Source organism: Battus philenor, unplaced genomic scaffold (genome assembly GCF_028537555.1).
Source record: "Battus philenor isolate CCGP_79_NKW_IND1 unplaced genomic scaffold, ilBatPhil1.0.hap1 SCAF_16, whole genome shotgun sequence".
NCBI lineage: Eukaryota > Metazoa > Arthropoda > Insecta > Lepidoptera > Papilionidae > Battus > Battus philenor.
The window spans coordinates 3,472,105-3,489,822 of record NW_027181678.1 but is presented as its reverse complement, the minus strand read 5'-3'; positions in this window follow the sequence as shown (position 1 = coordinate 3,489,822).

The window sequence follows — 17,718 nt, the reverse complement described above, 5'->3', positions numbered from 1 at the left end:
TGAGCGTTCGCCTGGTTAACATTACTATTCCTTTACAATTTGTTAGCACTAAACATACTTTACAACTACTTCATTTATACATAATATACAAATGTTTTAAAAGACTTAACATCGATTTTTATATTGTTGCCATTTGATGTTTAAATCATTCAAATGAATCAAATCGCTCCCGTTTAAAAAGTCAAGTTTACAGGATAAAAAAGGACAAACTTCCTAACGCAAATTATCAATGAGAAACGATTTCATTGACAACGTGTTAAATTTTAAACGCGATCGAACTGTAGTAATTTACGTATGTTAAAACACACCTAAGCCATATTTTGTAATTTAAATTTTTAAGGTCTGGGCTCAAAGAGAGCGTCTTCATATCTGATAATGTCAATATTTTTACGCTCAAATCAAGCCTGATTAGTTTTAACTTGTATGCCGATGCTGTCCAAAGAAATTACTATTTACTTTAAAGCTTAATTTTTCCTACTTGTGACTATACTTAATATTATAAGACTGACTACATGCATGGCTATTGTGTGTTGTATTTGATTTGATTTCATCTATTAAAGCATGGATGCACAGACCGTGGCCCGACGAATACTGGTGGCCCGCCGATAGCAAAAATAATATTCTAGTACATTCGAAGAATATTGAATTCTATTCCAGAATAAAACCAAAAAAATATATATTCGAAAAGTCATTTGAATCTCGCGCGCGCGCTATTTGATATTTAATCAAGGCGCTTTCGGAACTCTCGTAACTTTAATTTAACTCGAATTTGTTCATACAATGTAATTTATTTATTTATTCTTCCAAATTAATTTCATCGCCCTCAAAGTAATCCTCGTCTGATAAAACGCACTTTCGCCAACGTTTTTTCCCAGTCCTGGAAACAGTCAAAATAGTCTTTTTCCAGTATAACCTTCAAGACCTTCTTCGGTTCGGTTTTTATCTTCTCAATCGTGTCAAAACTGCGTCCCCGCATCGGCATTTTGAGTTTGCTGAATAGCCAGAAATCGCACGGAGCCAAATCAGGTGTATAAGATAGTTCAGGTACGATTTCACACACTTTTTTTCCAAAAAATTAAGTGAATTTGGTACCAATAGAGACTTGGCGCGTTTCAGATACAAAACTTCCTTCAAAAAGGTTCGAACTGAGTCAAATGATATACCAACTTTTGCCAAACAGACGCTTGGCAAATGTTATAGACTGTACTACCAACCTAACAAAAAATACCTGCCTTCCCTATTTACCGCGAGTTTTAAATGACAATTTCACTTTACTTTATGATCACAGTAGTATATTCATTCTGAATGCGCTTTTTTAGCATGCCTCTCATGACGGACACAAGTGGTCGCTGTAAAAGTTTCTATAAGGATAATAATATAAAAATAATGTCATGAACTTGTCACCAGATGGAAGCTCATTGCAGGACATAGGTCTCTCCTAGGGCTTACAATAATATTGAACTAAAATCTGAATACCCGTATTAAATATTTAAAATTTGAAAAACCGCCAACGCCAACGCCGACGCCGAAGACAACGCCAACGCCAACGACGACGCCTACTCAAACCCCGACGCCGACGCCAACGCCGACGCCGTCGCCTCCCCCAAAGTCATCTATAGCGGGATATACCATAATCGCCACATCTGGCAGACGGTTGGCAGATCGCAGTGTAAAGATACACAGAGGACGCTGCTGCCCATTCTTTGGAAACTTTTTTGTGAGCAGTGGCAATCGATCATATGTAATTATTGTAAAAAGTGTGAATTGCCTAAGATTGTGTCCCGGAAATAGCAGCTGCAATCTACGATCGCAAGTCACAGTACTCTACCGCTTGTCTACCGCTGCTTTATTGTCATATTACATATTTATTGTAAAAAGTATCAGTCATTTTTAATTACATTTTTTTAATTACGCATATGACAGTTTTGTTTCGAAACCGACAATACTAATCTAAAAAATATCATAAAATCTCTTATATATCTCAAAATCTTTTATAGAGTAGTAGTTAGAGTAGTAGTTTAATATAGTAGTAAGTATAGTAGTAGTTAAGAGTAGTAGTTTTATATAGTAGTAGTAGCTAGGGCTTACAATACCGAACTAAAATCTGAATACCGGTATTGATTTGATATTTGAAAAACCGGGATATCGGTATGTTACATTTTACATGTAACAGGCTCGTATGGCATTATATAATTAAAAACCAAAAATATAATTAAATTGAGAGTATTTATGGAATAATATTGATATTTTGCATTTTGTTTATTAAATCAAATTTGTTGTCGTTAAAACTAATTAACCCAACTCTCGTGATACAATAAATACATTTAAAAAACTTTTAAGTTAAACGGTTTTTTGATAACCATATTGTGGTGGTTGTGGAAAAATATGTACCTAGTCCGCCATATTGGAACGGCGTCCGTCTTGAATTTTAAATTTTGACATAATCGTCGTGTTTTACTAGTGTAGCCCTTTCATTTGATACCCATATTGAGGGGGTTAAGGAAAAAAATGTAATCCGCCATTTTGTATCGGCGGCCATCTTAGATTTATAATTTTATTAATTTTATTATATTGTATTGTCATCTAAATTAAATATGTGTACCAAATTTCAGATCAATCTGACAACGGGAAGGTGCTTAAATTTCAATTTCTAATTTTGACCCAAAAAACAAATTCCGTACGGGTCGAACTAAATAAAACCGTTTAAAAATACAACTGCTTACATTATAAGTTTTACAAAAATACTCGTACAGAAAGATACTCAAACTCATGTAGAAAAGTTTACATAAAGTTATATTTAATTTTAGTTATTTCAAAGATTATGAATAATTTCTGTTATGTAGAAAAGCTAGATATTTTGATTCAATCTTTTCAAGACAGATTTTCGGAGTTTAAAAAAGGGAACTTCTGTTGGGCATATTCAGCAATCCTTTCACGATTTCAGTTGAAAATGCGCCAGAGTCAATGCAGTTAGAAGTTATCGACATTCAAAACGACCAAGATTTACGCAACAAAAACAACGAAGGAGACTTGCTGAACTTTTACCGCTGCATTGATAAAAATATGTACGAAGAGTTGCACATAAATGCTCCAAAATGTGCCAGCTTATTTGGTTCTGCCTATATACGTGAACAAACTTTTTCATTACTAAATAATAATAAAACAAAAATCGAAATCGCATTGCAAATGAAAGTTTGGAAGCAGTTTTACGTGTTGCTACAAGTAAATTTGAGCCAAATATAAAAAAAAGATTGTAAGCACTATGCAGTGCCACGCTTCAAATTAATAAATTCTTTTTAGATTTTAATAAATTATTATCAATTATTTACTGTCTTTAATTATCTATACTTCTAGCGGCCGGGCCGCCATCAGTTCATGATTTGCCCGAGTGGCCCCTAGTCTTAATAAGTCTGTGCAACCATGTATTAAAGCAATAACATAATTTAACTTGTGTGTCTTTTATGGGTGTTATTTTAAATGCAAAGTTTACGATTATATAAAAGGACGTACAGACAATAATTTATTTGTATGTATATATATTAAACACACATACTTTTGGAAATATATATTTTTTGCAATATAGGTAAATACGTTCTAAAAAGACTTCGTAGGTAGATCGTTCGTAGGTAGAGAAGATACGTCAATACGTAGAAGGAAATCTCAAATGCATAGGTAGACACATATGAATGTAATACATTCGATGTGACGATGCTATTAATTTCTTTTAAATTTATCTATTAAACCTTACATTTCCATCCAAATGTATTTATGAAGTAGCTGCATTTATTGAAATCTACGCCCATTTGTTTGAATCAATAAATATCAATACCTTTTCTATAGGAAGGAGGTAAAATGCTGCTTCAGAAGAATATCGACCTAATGAAACCATCAATGTGTAATAAATTTGCTGTAACGATTAAAGAATACTACTTCTAATTATTAAAGTACTAAAACATAACTCATTTAAAATAAAACTTACTTATTTTTTTTTGGAACAGTGTTAGCCCAGCGGTAGAGGACAGGCTTACAATCGTATGTCGTGGGTTCGATTCCTGGGATTCGATCCTATATAATTTACACTTTATGCGGTAATTATAAGATTGTCACTGCTCACAAAAAAAGTTTCCAGGGGATGAGCACTGCGATCGCCAGACCGCCTGCCAAGCGTGACGACTATGGTATTTTCTCCCATAGATATCTTTGGGGGGGGGGGGGCTATGCCTTGCAGTGGGCGTCTGTGAACTGAAACTTTTAACACGAGGTATTAGTATACCTTATAATTGTCGGCAAAGTAGAGGAAGAAAATGCTGGAGGATGGTCACCTATTCGCTAGACTTATTATACGCTTTCATAAATCTTTCCGAAAAAAAAAACCTTGGAGAAAAATGTTAGCGGAAGCTGACAGGATAGGCCACCTTCAGTCACAAGAAAATGACTAAGAAGCAGTCACTTATCCCATTGATGATGTAGAAGTCGTAATGAATGCAATGTTATAAAGGCAACTTAATTATAATGATTAATGTAACGTTACTATATGATATACAAAATTAGGAGGACCGGAAAGTAATGTCGCTTTCTTAAGTTAAATTCACACGACTACATTTTTAACAATTTACATTTCTAATCAACAATATATTCACCTTCGTTATCAATAACCTTTAGCCATCTAGTATATATATTTTTTTTATGCCGGAGCGGTAGCAAATCAAATGATTTTTCTGTGAAATATATTAACAGAAACGACATTACTTTCCGGTCGCCTTAAAATATATGTAACTGTGATATAATTTTTAACATTTGTTTTATTGCTAATTAACAAATATTTTATTTACTATTTAATGTATGTATTCTCTAAGGGTAGAATATGTTAAAACTAACACCTGTAACTTGCATATCTCCTGTATTCAGCAAACTTTTTGATTTGTATTAAGCATCCGCAGATTTTATTATTTATTCGCTAAGACTACCTACTTTTGCACTTGTACAAATACAACTCATATTATCAGTTAATATACTCACTCTAAGTAATAACTTACTAGATGTAAATATTCAGGAGTGGAGACCACGAACGAACATGGTGGACAGACAATCTTGTGAAGATCATCGGTAAAAAACTGAACCGCTTCTAACTAGTGCAAAATAATAATAATGATATAAGCTTTCATTTTGTTTACTAATACGTTGCAACTTCTTAACAATCATTATTGCAATATATCTCACTCTTTTAAAAAAGATTATATAAATTCTCAAATAACCTTTTATACGTTTAATACCGCCAAAGTAATAATAAATAATTAAATGCATTTTTTTCTAGTTTACTAAAGTGTATCTAAGATGACATACATTAAAATTTGCCAGAAGTATATGCAATTTTATTATTGTAAAAAATCTAGAAATAAAATTACTTTTCACGATCAGCATGAGATTATATTAACCCTTTCTACATTTCGTACCAAATACGCAATAATAAAAAATTATAAACAATTTTTTCCACTCAGATTTTTAAAACTAAATTTCAAAAGTTGTACATCTTCGGCGTTCTGTTGTATTGAGAAATTAGATTAGCCTTTGATCATCGAACTACGCGCATAAGGCTTTGAGGCTTTGATTGTCCGATTGCCATTATGGAATGGAATTGAGGATTGTGGATCATTGACTTATGACGTCACAGTACCACGTCTAGTATGTGCTCGCTAAATGCTGAGTATCAATATAAATGGTAAACGATTACTTCTCTTTTTGCAATATTTTTTCTTTGTTTACAGAAATCATAAATATAATCGGTAGTATCCAAACGCTTTGGCAGTATCATCAACAACTGACTTTGTGCCTATGACTATATTCGAATGTTGATGCGCGCTGTTAGCCGTTTTGACTTTTACAGCTTCATCGGACTCAGGGCTCGCAGATCCGAAATCCGCGAGCTAATACTAAAAAAAAACTTTGTGCTGTCGGTGCATCGATATTTAAAGTCGTCATCGTTTCAGCCCATAGACGCCCACTGCAAGGCATACACCTCTTCCAAAGATATCTATGGGAGATATATCATAATCGCCACTCTTAGCGGGCGGGTTGGCGATTGCAGTCTGGTATGCAGAGAACGCTCCCATCATCTGGAAACTTGTTTGTGAGCAGTTTGGGGCAATCTCATATAATTAACACACAAAATTACATAAGATTGTAATTTGAACCGAACCTGCGACCTTCGATTGCAAGTCTCATTCATCTACCGCTTAGCTATCACTATTCCATCATCGATATGGGTATAAATATCGATGATTCCATGATCAACAAACAAACATTTATAACAAGTTAATTTTCATTTATCTACCGTCAATATTTACGTTTTAATAATCAGGCGATGTTATGTATCTACGCCACAATAATCAATAAACAAATGAAAGTACTATTTTTCCAAAAAACAATTAGCCACTAATTATATTTACTTGTGTGACAACAATATTGTATTGTTGTACAAACTTACATGTGAGGTACATTTTTTTTCACACCACGTCATCTCGCGCGGCGTCTATGGGCTGCAGCGACGACGACAAGCTTTACGAACACCTTTATAAGCTTTTACATCTGTTACCGATCACACTGTATAACTATAAATATTAAAAAATATACGGTGATACAAGTTTTGATTTACTTTTTCATTAACGAAACAAAACTTGTGCGATCACGTTCATACAAATCTCTGCCTACCCTACTTAAATTATTGTCAACAAATACACAAACTCCATTGAAAGTTATTGTAGCGAACGAAATTTTAATTACACGCTAAGATGAAAATATTCAAATTGCCTCGCAGTCTAAACCTGAGCAAGTTTTGTTTTATATTAATTTTAATTGTACAAGGGCCGATTGCAAATTTCTCATATTATTAAAGTTTTCGCCTGCACCGTTTTCCATATAAAAGATTTGTTTTTTTTTAACATTTTTATTAATTTATTTTAAAGTCATATTTCTAAGCTTATCATTTTATAAATGAATATGTTTATTAATTTATTTAAAAAATAACAGTTGACAATCTTTTTATTATATTTATATCTAATTGTTTTTAACATCGGAGTAACAAATTTATTTAAAAATAAAATACGATAAATATACGAAACCCGAAAATAAAAATATTAAAATAGATTAATGGCAATTGGGCCAATTAAAACCATAGTTGCACTACATGTATTGCACAAAAATTATAATTATTATACCTAATAATTATAAGTACGATAACATCTACAATTAAAATTTAAATAAATCAAAATTGCAATAAAAATAACTATTTAAAATACGATTCGGCCGCTTTTTTTCTTCAGTCCCCATCTCGCTCCGCTTTTTAAGCGGTACAGCGCATTCGGTAGCTATAGAAATAATCACGTATTTATATACACGTATATATAAACTGAATTCAAACTATAAAACATGAGATTGTGGAGTGAAATTTTACGTACATTTCCAAATAATAGCAATACAGAGTATAAAGGGATTATATAAAATCAATAAAACTGTATAGGCACGAAAACGCATAGGTACTGGATACACAATTAGTGTGACAGTAATTAATTATAGTGCGTGATGTTTATCATGGCAACACATCAGCGCGGCTATCGGACTGTACTGTCAATATTTACGTCACCTAATTAGTGTCCACACTTCGACTCGGAAATTATGTTACTCCGAGTATACAGAATGATTGGTTATAGATGTAAATGGTTTAAAGGGGTCAATGTATAACTCATTTGCTGTTAATTGATTTATTGTACATCCTGCTCAATAATTAATGGTTTCAGACCTTAAAAATAAGTAAATATTTTTAAATTTGCCTGCATACCACTGATATAGTTTAGGTTGCGAGAAGTGTTTGGGTATCATACTGGTCACATCACCATAATCTATTGGCTGATATGACGATCTACCCCTGTACACTCTGTACTGCCAGAAGTTATTGGCATGTCGCTTTCCAATTGAAAAAATAACTTAATGTTCATATTTCAGTGATGACTTTATAAACAGATGTTAGAAATTTATAATTTTATAATTTTAATACAATTAATATTCATGTTTAAAACTTTTGCACCTATGACTAAACAACAAACATGTATATTTTAGAGATATGTCATTCTAAAAATTATGTCATTGTAAGTAGATTTTGATAAACTTTTTTCTTCAAAAATTATATTATAACAGCGTTGTAAACGCTATGAAATTTTCTAAATTGATTAAAGCTAAAAAAAATACGTTTTTTGAAGTGTGTAACTTTTGGGTTCCCTTGACATTTCAGACCGCCCCAATATGAAAGCTCAACAAACGGTCTAAGTTTGTTTAAGTTAATTAACAACGACTTATTTAAGTTGTTTGCGGTTGTTAATAAAATGTCATGGGACGAGTTGTTACGTAGATTACACTACAAGAAACATACCCTAGCAAAGCATTATATGAATATTAAAATATATTTTTACATTTTCCGTTGAATGAATTGGATAAACGGCAACCAAAATATCCCAGCGAACTGGCAAGTTATAGTACCAATGCAGAACATGGAAGGAACGACAGCATCGATAACGTGGAAATTCTTCCCGGAAGTCGTCTCAGCTTAACGCGCGCTTCGTAGTATCGAGCTGGACACGGTCTTTGCCCAGATGCTCATGAGACACGGGGGATTCTAGGAGTACCTTCATAGGTTTAAGCTCAAGGAGGGTACCTCTTGCTTCAGTGAGCCAGGAGTGGACCAGACCGTAATGCACCTGGTGGCCAATTGTCCTGCATTCGGAGGACTCCGTTGCGATTCCGATTCCTAAGAAATAAAATTAGTGAGGACAATATCGCCTGACTAATAAATGACGATAAAGTTAGGCCTGCGTTTCGCAAATACTGCAAAACCATAGTTGATGACGTAATCAAAAGAAATGGTACCTAAAAACAACTTAGGTTGGTTAATCATGTAAAAACAGGTTTACTCCTGTTTTGAAAATAAAAGTAAAACGAGAATTGTAAACAAGATATGAAAATGTAAAAAAATATGTATAATATAAATCTTGCTGTGAAAAAATTTGGTATCAATTATTAAATTAGTAGATAAACAGAATATTAAAAATATAAAGCCCTGTTCAAAACTAGATAGGGATGTACTGTATTAAAAAAAGTAAGAATAGGCAAACGATATGACCGCGCAGAACAGATGACTGTTGAGGCCCTTATATATTAGAGTTGAGACCAAGGATCGACAAACGCAGCGGACCTTCACCCACAAGGCCAGACCAGACTTGCCAGGCTAAGTATAAATGTTTCCGAAAAAAAATATAAATATTTTAAAGCGTTACCAGTTGAACTGAACATAATATTCATTGTCTCAAAATAAGATATAATTATAATTCTACAGCTAGACAGAGCGGTCCTAAACAGCATAAATAACGAACGAGAAGAGAGCACATTACTACAAACACAATAAGACTTCAGACAAAGCCTAACATTATCATAAATTTACGCAGACCGTTTTATGTTGTGTGATAAACTATTATGTGCCATAGTAACGGCTTGTGTCGGGCCTCTTGTTCGAGTGGAAGCATATGCTACTAGCTATCATGTAGCGATAATTCGTCTCTTCTTTGTTCATATTATTGTTTTAACCATTTATAATGTTGAATTTACTATGTGAAAATTTCTTGATTTAAACAACTGCCATTGGCACCATTGGTAAACACGAGCTGGTAGACGCGGGGCAGCTAAGTCCCCCACCAGATGAACCGACTATATAGTCCAGGTTGAATGCGTACAGTGTTAGACCGTTCTCTGTAGCGATTTTTGAGGGAGGCCTGGCATGATGATGACGATAGCTTTTTGATGTAACTGATTTGACGATCATATAAGTTTATCTCGCACATTTTGCTGCCTCCCTAAAACTTGGTTATAATTTAATGATACAGAAACAGTTTTGAAGCTTTCTTGACGGTGCGTTGAGACTTTTAATCACGATCATAAGCCGTTCGATGTAACTGCTTAGTTGATGATGGAAGATATTCACACATCCGTACATTTTGTTGCGTCAAGAAAACTTGGTCGTAAGTCAAAGATGACAGAAACGGTTTTAAAGCTTGCTCGACGGCGCGCCGAGGTCACGTAGGAAGGCGGGGCAGCGCGGAGGACATTATAATGAACGCGCTGCAATACGTATTCATTGGCACAATTTGCGGTTGGCGCTAAAGATAATGGGATTAGACAGGTGCTGATATTAGATATGGACGTGATCTGAATTAATAAGCCTCGTATTGATTTCGACGCCGAGAATAATTCGAGTCACTTGGACACAGCTTCGCCGCTGGCGAATAGATTGTCCGAATTACTTTTTTGACTGAAGGTCGAAAGCTTAAATGTTGTATATACATACTAATCTCGAAGATTCCCTTGGAAGATCGTTAGGTCGAATTTTTACTTGATTGTCCGGTCGCTTTGATTTCAATTCAATTGGATGAACGCTCCATATAGTACCTTAACGTCGTTTTACTTAGCTCTATCGAGAGCCTCGGCTCGTAACTTAATATATTTACCTGATTGGCAGGTCGCCCAACCAGCAAATCACTCATGCAGAAGCTAATAATCAGCTAACCGGTCCTCTGGGAGGTAACCTCAGCAGGTGCTGTCGCTCGATACGCGTTTAGCGATCCGCTACAAGGACGCTCGAGGAGGCCGAACTTCTAGAGAAGATATATTTATACAATGACACCTACCACAATGATCACCGTCATAGATGATCAACTGTCTTAACTGAATTTTGTGTAAGAAGGCATTGTAAGTAAACTAATTGTCATTTTTACTTATTTAATCGAACACTCGGAAATCACTCCATTGCAAGCGCACCTCATAAAGACTAATATTAATACGCGTCTTTCCAACACTGTTCTCACTCTTACTTATATAAGACCTCCCTACATTTTTGACAATTTCGAAAATACACTCATTTCTAACACTCCAAACTCTTTTCGTAAACTTTTATCCACAACATTTTACTACATTATTTCCTTTGCTTACTTAAAACTTAATGCCTTATAGGCATTCTGTGCCAGTCAACCCTAACATAACATAATTTTCAATGATTGCAAACACTTGTAATTAGATGAGAATTGTTTATTACCAATATTCCAGTCTCTGTGAATGTGATAAAAGACAATAAAGTAGTTAACATATTTTCTTACCCGAAAAAACTTTACCGTTACCAATTATAGTTTTCATTACTTTTCTAATCGAAGAGTACACTATAAACAGCGGATGAGATTTGGGAAAAATAAAAGGCTCTACTTTATAGACGATGGATAATTCTTAAATAGAAAAAATAAATAAATAGAAAGAATTACGTCATTTATTTAATTTTGTTCTTTATTGTAACGTCAAAAGACGAGAAAAGGCAAAAAGAAGTAAAAACAGAAGAATGAATGAAGTAAAATCGCAAATGACGATCTCTTTCAGACAAACATTGGATTCACTCGGTGACCATTCCCGTACCGAGAAGTTCATCGGATGATAAAAAGGGTCGGACACCCGATGTACTAAGAAATATTTTTATCTTGTAAAGATCTTTTAGAATTACTTGTCGAATTAAAATTTATACCCATATGCACACAGAGTTGATATAAATGTAAAAGCTTAAAATGTGTTAATTTATAACTCATCTGTTGTTTACTATTATAGGGGAACTAGAAAGTAATGTCGCTTTCTTAAACTAAATTCACAAGACTACATTTTTTTTAACAAGTTTTTATTTCTAATCAACAATATGATCATTTTTGTTATCAACAACCCTTTGCCATGTAGTATACAAATTTTCAATGCCGGAGCGGTAACAATCATGCGCTTTTTTTTGTAAAATAAGTCGACAGAAACGACATTACTTTCTGGTCCCCCTAATATGTGGACCTTATCCGAAAAATCCGTTTCAGAAATTATAAATAATGTGTTGATAATAAAATAGGAACAAGCGTTTTCAAAATTCGGATTAATACATTATTAAAATTAATTATTGTTTAATTTTTGTCCCTGTAGACTTTGTAATGCAAAAAGTTGTTACCTTACTACATTTTAAGAGGGATCAATTATCACAACATAAATGAAAATAAGTGTTAATACCTTTGAAGTTTTGTGCTAATACCCAAGCCATACTTTCTCCTTTTAATAGCCTACCCATAACCAATCATCCTTACTTGTTGACATTAAATATATATAATACAAGCCCGTTAAATAAATATAAAACAAGATTTCTTATTGAAAGTAAAGCAATTTGTCTTTGCAAAGTAATTTACTCGTGTAACAACAAAAGCTTTGCAAATGTATTGTAATTTTCCTTGTACCCGAAAAAAAAAAAACACGTAAAAAGTAGCGAAAGACCGAACGATGTTATTAAAAAGTGTTTTGACCTCGCCGCGACTTTCATTTGACACCATCCTTCGTCTCTTTAAATATTCATTCTTAATCTTTCTTGTAGTTCAAGTTGACGGAATACGCCCTCGGATGTTACTCGCTAAAAATATTATACAAAAAATTCCAGTTGCCCCTCTTTTATCTTTCGAATTTGGAGAAAATAATGTGTTTAAGAACTAGTAATCGAATTCACATAAACGTTAAAACAATTCAATTCATTCATTCAAATTTCAATTACAAGGTACAATTTTTTGTAACCGATTGTTTACCCTCAGCGCTCTACCTGATAAGTATTCAAGAGATGCCAGGGTATTTTAGTTTATTTTGTGTTACTTTACCTACAATAACAAAATAGTATCGTAAAGGTCATAGGATTATTTATGGAATATGATTAGAGAAAACAATGTTATTCAAAATATTGCTGTAGAAAGCTTGCCAGTTAGATTGGTTATACGTGCAAAACCTTCAAAGGAGTAATGCATTGTGCACAAAAATTTTTTAAGCTATTTACATATCAACCATTTATAAAGTGATCGCTCAAAAACACGATTTGAATGCGATAGGCCAATAACTTCAGGTAGGGCATTCTACAGAGATAGATTTTTATTTGGTCAGAATTTTGAAAATTGAATTTTTCTTTTTATATTAAATTATTTACTAAAGTCAATCTTTGGAAAATATTTTTTTTAATTTATTCACAAATATAAAGTCACGTATTTTGCATGAAGTGGAAAGTTTCAAGTGAAACGCAAAATGTTTATTATCATTTTGTGAACCTTTTCTTAAATATGTCGTTAGATGTGACAAGCAGCAATCGTAATATTTAGAGACAATACATTAAAAATGCCATAAAATAAAAAAAAACCGAAACTTAAAACTAACTTTTTCTCCGTTAATCTCAAAAAACTAATTAAATTTATCAGAATGTGCTACAATTTTTATTCGCTTATCTAGGCACATAAGTTAATGACTCTTCTGAGTCACAAAGACCTCTTTGAAACTGCATTTTGTTTTCATATATCATTTTTCGTAACTAAAAGTAATTAAAAATTCTGAAATTCATACCAAAAACATTTCTCTTTAAGAATATACACATGATACAAATTGGCTAAGATAAAATTCGCTTCTAAAAATAGTTTTTATCACATAGAAATATATAACAGGATTTATACTCATCACAAGTACAAACTGTAAGATTGATTTTCAAATTTGGCTTACTTACCTTGAAAATACGCAAGTCACCCAAAATCGGAAGCGTATTCGTTTCACATTTTAATAAAAGGGAGCTAAAAAAAGTTCGAACGCCGTCAAATTTTCTTTCTCCGCTGTGATTGTTTTCGCAGAGCTTCTGAGGAATTAATTTACATACGATATCACGAGAGACAGCGGGTTATTGTTTTCTGTGCTTAGCGTTTTAATTTAAAACGTTTAGATATCCTTCTTTGTTCGATATATGTAAATCTAAATTCGATATTTAAATCTGCCTTTTCCTGCCTTTTCGTATATTTAAAATCCTTTTTCTAACCACACTAATGCTTTTCACGAAATAAAAAGTATTTTAGGTTGGCAATTTTGTCAATATAAATTTATTAAGGCTTCGCTACCATACACATCACATATACTTTTTGCCGGCTTGCACTGTGTTCTCTACGGAAATTATAAAACAAAAACATGACAAAAAATTTTATATGAACTAGAAAAGCTAGGTAAGGATGACAGCTAACATATAACAGAGGCGGCCAAAATCCTGATAGTTTTTGCCAATTCAAATTTAGAATATTTTCGGGAGTCGCAAATGTATGTTAATATAAGCAAAAAGACATTAATAAAATTACAGTAATTGTAAACAAAAATAAAAATGCAAATTTGTTGAATTTAAGCATAAAAAAATTAAATACTTTTATTTAATAAAATCTTTGATTTGGTTGGTAGATAGGTATAGGTATATATAGGTAGGTATTTTTTTTAAATCTTTTTTTTAACATGGCGCATGTTGTTTGTTATATTTGAATGCAATGTTATAAATTTTGCTAACAATCCGTATTAAACAATATAAAACAAATTAATATTTTTAATAAATAACGAAAAAATGCAAAGACAACATATACAGAGCCACAAATAATCCTTCAAACAACCGCATATGACTAGCGAGCCGCAGATTACTAACCTTTACATATAAAAAAAAGAACATAACATGTACGGATATCATAAATATTGATGTGAAAGACATCTATGACCAAAACAGACAATTACTTGGTTGCAAACTTTATACTTACAATATTTAATTTTCCCTTACTTCACTTTACAATTTCGTTTGTTTTAAATGTGCAATTTAAACTAATTTCGATCTCAGCTACAAAACACATACGTAAAAACTAAGGATCTATGACATGAAATGATAATAAATATTAATGTAAATATTATTAAGTAATTACATTAATACATTAATATTTTAGTAAACATTCAAATTTCAGCAATTTACATAATTTACGAAATATATCTAATAACGTAAGTAGCCATATATTAGTCCCTTTCTTAGTTACGAAATATACTAATGAAGTGACTACAGTACCTCAATTATGCGGTTTCCTTTGACATATAATATTTTATAAACACAAAGCAGTGAATTCTTCAAACTATTGCTTTTCCACTTGACTTTCGTTGGCCTGTTTTGGTAAAATTCGTATATTCTCGTCGAGCTCTTTTTATACTCATATGTCAACTACGTATTAAATTTAAAATACAGATTATAAAAACTTTCGTTTAGTAATTAATCAGGATACTTATTTTTAAGCCGTCTTTGTTTTTAATTTATTAAAGGAAAGGGTAAAAGATGACGGTTAAAGAGTTGGTAATAAAATATGTAGTACTCCCAAAACTAATGTTGATACTTAAAGGAATGGCAGCGTCCATTAGATCGCGGGAAGTCGCTTGATGCGAGCAGCGCAAGAGCGGCCATCGTGACGATATTTGGCGAACACCTGCCCTTTCCACTGGGCTCTATTAATATTAATTGGTTTGTTGTTATAAAGCTGGCTAATGTTATTTAATCTATTATTTGTCACAAATATTATATGTTCAGAAGTCATGAGAGCAACATTTGGCAGTACAATATTTCAATCTAAATTCAATGGAGTACTCTGTCCGAAGCATGTGAATATTCAACCTGTCCAAATTATAGGAATCAGCATTCGCTGCTCGAAATTGCAAATGAAGTGTTTCAATTATCTAGACTCTGCCTTATTTCAAATATCATAAATTATCGAAAGTACAGATGAAGAGACAATTCTCAATTTCAATCCATTTTAAAAATTGGCTTTGTTACTCCTAAATTAATTTCCATAATGAGCGATGAACTCTTCGATTATTATTACAAACTGTCGCTCATATATATATAATCTTACGTTGTTCGTAAGTTATTATATGTCAGTTTCATATGATGAATTGGATATTTGTATCAAAATTCAAAAAAAAATCTAAATGCCAAATATCTTCGTTTAAGCAAGCACTTATAGCACTTTTGAATCGTCTTACATTATAAGGTTTAGAATGTTGATAAGCTAAATTGGGCGAGCCAGAAACTCAACAGTTGCTTTTTATAATGGCTTACAGCGGCGTAAAACTTACATATCAATTACTAAGTTTTTTTCAAAGACATAAATAAAACAACAGAGAGTACGCGAAACGTCACGTACAAAACAATTCCCCGCAGTAATAAGCTTTTTGACGGAGAAATAGTTACAATGGTGTTATTTTAAAGACGTGCCGACATCAACATCATTTGGGTGACTACAACAAACTTCCAATGCAACAGAGTTTCGGAGAATCTTTTTTGTTTTTGGACCGGACTGTCACGTCACTACTGCTATTCACAGAATCCTCGGGTTCTGAGGGCGTTTAACCCTGACCACTTTTAAAGTAAAGAAGCTGGAGGGTTCTCGGAGGATTTTCGCCTCTGCTATACATACTTGTATTTTATTGGATTGGGCTATTAGGTCGCTTTTTGTGAACGCTCCATGGAGTGACGAGCCCTCAGAAAGAGACCTCGACTTGAGCTTTACTTGACGGTAATACCGCTCAAAATGCTACGATACAAGGGCCGAACTTCAGCTTGTTCAGTTGCTATTGGCTGGCTAATATCACTACTTTGAAACTACCACTTTGAAAAGCTTTACTAATCTTATGTTTAATTAACAGCGTAAAGTCTTCAGAAAGCCGAACGCTCCGGCGGTTCAAACGACAACTCTCTGTCTCTCTCTATAACGCGGTTGATCCTCTATATATCCACTCCAACAATAAAATACTTCTTCGGTCAATTTTCTCTTCTTTGCTGTGTCCGTTCCCATGCGCAAAAATAATTGTGCTCTACCGTTAATATTACACTTTGATTAATAATTGCAATTGAACTAACAATAATTCTTTCACCTACAATTATTAGATTTGCAATTTTCTCCGAAGCGTTCTAGAAGGGCAATGACCTACTAGCACTTTGATGAACTTCTAGAAGGATTGTCACATATTTTCCCGAAGTACCTATGTTTTAAAAATATATTTATATCAATAGTGTCAAAAGTAGCTTTGATTAACAAATTATTATAATCTTACTTTCTTATTGCAAGTTACAGATGGATTCGGATTGTTTTACACCAGAACACTTTTATCCTGAATTGAGATGAAAAATGTGAAATATATATTTTTTCGTTTGTCAAGAATAAAAGTGATGTAATTTCTTTTGCGAGTACACTCTTGTTACTTGTATAAGTCGAGAGCCATATTTCTTTGCTTTGTTAAGTTAATTTGGAATTTCGGGAAGTTTCCCGATTAACGTAACAAAATTTTCATTATTCATGCTTCTGTAATATGTTCCTGCTGTAATTACGCGAAAGGCGACGTGATTAAATTTTGTTTTACTTCGCTTTTGTTTCATTATAGGTAAAGTATTGAAGTTGTTTGCTCGGCGCCGTTTTTAATTAACAATACAGTCAACAAGTTGGCGGACTAGATATAATACAAACACAACATCTTTGTTTTCGTGAAACTGACTGCTCAGTATTTGAGCAAACAAAATTATCTAACAGGTACCACATCTGTTCTTGATATCTGTGATAATAACTAAAGTTTTCTTTTATCAATTATAATTGATATTTTATGAGGTTCATGTAAAAAAAAATATCATCATTTGAACCGAAAAACTTCTTTTTAGGCCTCTCCCATAAATTTGCAATAGAACCGGTCGGAATCGGACTGCAACTATTAGGTGAAAAACCTTCTACTAAAACTAAAACTACGCTTGCCGATCCGTGCCAC